Genomic DNA, 4,184 nt, shown 5'->3' with positions numbered 1-4,184 from the left:
GTCCATTTCTTACCTATTTCTAACACTGATACTTTGGAAATTTTGACTCGGATATATGTCAAGGAAATTGTGCGTCTTCATGGAATACCCAAGAGTATAGTGTCAGATAGAGACCCACGATTCACGTCTCACTTCTGGAAGAGTTTGCAAATAGCTTTGGGCACCAAGTTGAAATTTAGCAGTGCTTATCATCCTCAAACCGACGGTCAATCAGAATGCACTATTCAGACTCTTGAGGATATGTTGCGAGCTTGTGTTTTGGATTTTAAGGAAAGTTGAAAAAGTCATCTGTCACTTATAGAGTTTGCTTATAATAACAGTTTTCAAGCACTATTCAAATGGCCCCTTATGAAGCTCTTTATGGGAGGAAGTGCAGATCTCCCTTATTTTGGGTTGAAGTTGGCGAAGGGAATCTACTTGGACCAGAAATTGTTCAGGAGATGAAGAATCAGGTTCAAATTATAAGAGACAAGATGGCAGCTGCACAGAGTCGTCAGAAGAGCTATTCGAACGCGAGGATAAGAGATTTATTATTTGAAGATGGTGATTGGGTTTACCTCAAAGTTTCTCCAATGAAAGGTGTTAAGTGTTTTGGTAAGAAAGGGAAACTTAGTCTGAGATATGTTGGCCCTTTTCAGATTCTGGAGAAGGTTGGACCAGTTGTTTATCGTATTGCCTTGCCAGAACATTGGTGAGATTCATGATGTTTTCCACGTGTCGTCATTAAAGAAGAGCTTTGGTCAGCAAGAGCCACGTTTTGTTGATCTAGAGAGCATTCAACTCCGGCCTGATCTCACATATGAAGTTGTTCCAACTCAGATCCTGGACAGGAAAGAGCAACAATTGAGATCCAAGTCGATACCTCTAGTTATGGTATCTTGGGGAGATCCTTTAGTCCAGGATTTTTCGTAGGAGAGAGAGGCAGACATGAGAAAGTTCTACCCTTACTTGTTCGGGTAGTTTTGAATATTTGTTTTCTTTCTCAAGTTTGTTTAGAGTTTTGTATTGTATCATGTTTCGGAATCAATAAAGGAACTTGGCAATTTCAAGGACAAAATTTCTTTTAAGGGGGAGGATGTGAGATCCCTATTTTTATGGGTTTTTAATTATTTATTTAATTATGTTATTGTGTTATTTTATTTATGTTATTTTTAAGTGTATTATTTTATTGTTAATTATTTTGGTATGTTGGGTTTTTAATTTCCTTATTATTATTTATTTTATATATGTGTTAGTATTTTTTTTTTGTGTAATTTTATTGTAGTGATTATTTATTTTGGGCTGTGTGTGAGTGTTTGTTTTTGGGCTTAATGTTGTGTGAAGCCCGAAGCCCAACTCAGTCTTGTGTGTGTGTGTGATTGAGCCGAAGCCCAGCCCAATCGGGCCCAGCCCGTGCGGCCCATGAGAACCCAACTCCCATTTATCAATACGGCGTCGTTTTGGAGGATGACCACTAGGGCTCCATCTCTTTCTCCCTTGCGCCGTGCTCCTTCTTCTTCATTTCTTCTAGTTTCTTCTGCAGTCTTCTTCTTCTTCCTTCCTCCACGCAGCTGCTGCCGACGCCATCCGAGCCTTTGTTCCGCAATTCAGCCGCAAGCCGCCACCTCCACCTTGCCTCTTCCTCTCCGTGTCGTTCGATGGAGGCTCCGAAGCCTTGCTGTCAAGCCGTGGCTTCACACGGCCACCACCACCTTCCACCTCGAGCTTCCATGGTTTCTCCGTGTCCATTCGTCCTTCTGCTGTCAACCCGCACTACCACGCACGATTTGCTGCCGTTTTTGTTCTTCTTTCGCTCGTATGACACGCGGCTCCTCCCACCGCCGTACTTGGCCTATAAATAGGCCACGGATTGTTCGATTAAAACCTTCCGAGTTCATCATCTTCCTCTCTTGTCTTAGCCATCTTCTATTCTTGTTGATTTGTATCTTGTTCTGTGAATTTTTTTGGTGAAACCGTGAGCTTGTGAAGCTTTGCCGAGCTTTGTTTTCTTCTATAAATTGTGTAATTTCAAACAGGTTTTTGGTGAAATTTTTGGTAATTGCCGTGTGCCGCCGTTGAGCTGCCACCTTGGGCAACGCCCTTTCGAGTGATCTTTCAGAAATACCCATCTTCGTGTGTATGTAATTTTCCAGTTTTTAATAATACAGTTGTTGTAATTATATTTTGTAAACTGTCATTTTGTTGTAACTGTTGATTGTAATGATCTGTTGGAATTGGGCCATGGGCCGTTAAAGCGTTTGGTTGTAACTGTTGGAATTGGGCCTTGGGCCGGTGTGGAGGACGGGGTATGATGTGTATTGTAGAAATGGTGAAATTGTAAATAAATGATTAATTTTATAAATGAATTATATATTCCTATTAAATGATTGAACTGTATATTTATGGTTTTATTAAAATGTGTTGTGATGTTACGTGGTCTGTAGCATTGGTTACTGAATATGTGGGTGCGTGTGTAACACGACCCCAAGCCGAGATGGGGTATTATCTCGGTGGAGCTCCTCTGGTCACTCGGGAGCGTAACAGACTGACCTGACATCCCCTGAGTTGTCGCAGGGTGACGACGGGAACGGACGAGACTGTAACGCTCTCGTACCGATTCCGTGACCTTTTGGCTGGCAAGGTTAGGGGATGCTTGGCCATGTACGCGCTAGGCGTGGAACTGGGCATCGCTCGTTACGAAGTCTCTTGCACGGACGTTACCCGTGATATGACGAAGAGAGCCAGGGTGTGCGGACGGTCCATAGGGGAGACCGTGGTGCATGCGTAATTTCATAATAAATATGATTGAGACCAAAAATGGGATTTTTGGTGTAAGTATAAAAATGGTATTTTTGGGGAAAAATGAATGTGGGTTGTTATTCTATCCGTATGGGAATACGTGTTTATATAAATGTGTTTTAAATTTCTTGAGTGTTGTTTTGGTTAATTACTTGCTGAGATGTCATAATCTTATTATGGTGTTTTACTCTACGGTTCCGTTTTATGGTGCCGTAGAGTTTGACGCAGAGCCCAAGTATGAACCTGAAGGGCCGACTCCACCAGAAGCTTAAGTCGCTGATATGTTGTTCAACGTTTTGGGACTTGTTTCCCTTATGTTATTTATTTTCTTTAAATTATCTGTCGGAAGACGGTAAAATTCTTGTAAAGTTATTTTACTGCTTTTTGTACAATTCTGATATGTAATAAAGAAAGACCCTTTTATTCTCTCCGCTGCGAATATTATGTTGTACATTTATTGTATGTTGTACACATTTTGAGCACTGGTCATTGGGGTGCGTGATCCGTGTGGTCATCATCCCGATGTCACGAACTCCACAAAAATAACTCGTGGGGGTCGAGGGCGCCACATTGCCTCTGCATCACCAACACCTGAGTACCATTTCTATGCGATCTGATGAAAATAGAGGGTCCCTCATAAACCACACCTTCCTCCACCATGACAGCCAGCCATCCCAATGAGTCTTGATCAATGAAAATGTGATTCACAACATGACAGCTGCCCTTAGTGATTCTCCACCACCTTGCATTCATCTTCTTAAACTCGAAGCACTTTTGATCAATAACAGCATTTTTACTCGACCCCATCACAATACAACTACTCATAAAGTACTGAAAAAAAAATTGAGCTAAACAACGCTTGTCTCAACCAGCGATAGCAGAACGCCGATGGAGAGACACACAACATTTTCCTCAAGTGTACGGAGAGAAAAAAAAAATTAAGAGAGAGAAAAACTTTACGAAAACTTTTTCCACAACGAACTACAACTGAAATATAAAAACAATGTGTTTTCATTTCTTGGTAATAAGGGTTTCAAGTCAAAGTTAATTAACTAATTTATACCAATCACAGGCCACAGCTTATCAACAGAAAGCTTTGGACATCAACGAGAGAGAGCTGGGTCTTGATCATCCAGATACAATGAAGAGTTATAGGGATCTTGTTGTTTTCTATTACAGACAAGGACACATGGAGCTGGCTCTCAAGTATGCTTTGTTCTTTTTTTATGTGATAGTTAATGTATAGCATTGCAGAAAATTTCATAGGATTTCATGGTTACTAATGGTTAGATTTTACTCAAGTACAATGGTTTATAGATTGGAATTTATATGAGGACCATGAGGTCCAAGAATTTGACTCATTTGAATATGTTGAGTGCATTATACATGAAAAATGGATTGTGTGA

The sequence above is a fragment of the Juglans microcarpa x Juglans regia genome, chromosome 1D (genome assembly GCF_004785595.1).
Source record: "Juglans microcarpa x Juglans regia isolate MS1-56 chromosome 1D, Jm3101_v1.0, whole genome shotgun sequence".
NCBI classification, from domain to species: domain Eukaryota; kingdom Viridiplantae; phylum Streptophyta; class Magnoliopsida; order Fagales; family Juglandaceae; genus Juglans; species Juglans microcarpa x Juglans regia.
The sequence above is the reverse complement of the archived record's forward strand: the minus strand, read 5'-3'. Positions refer to the sequence as shown.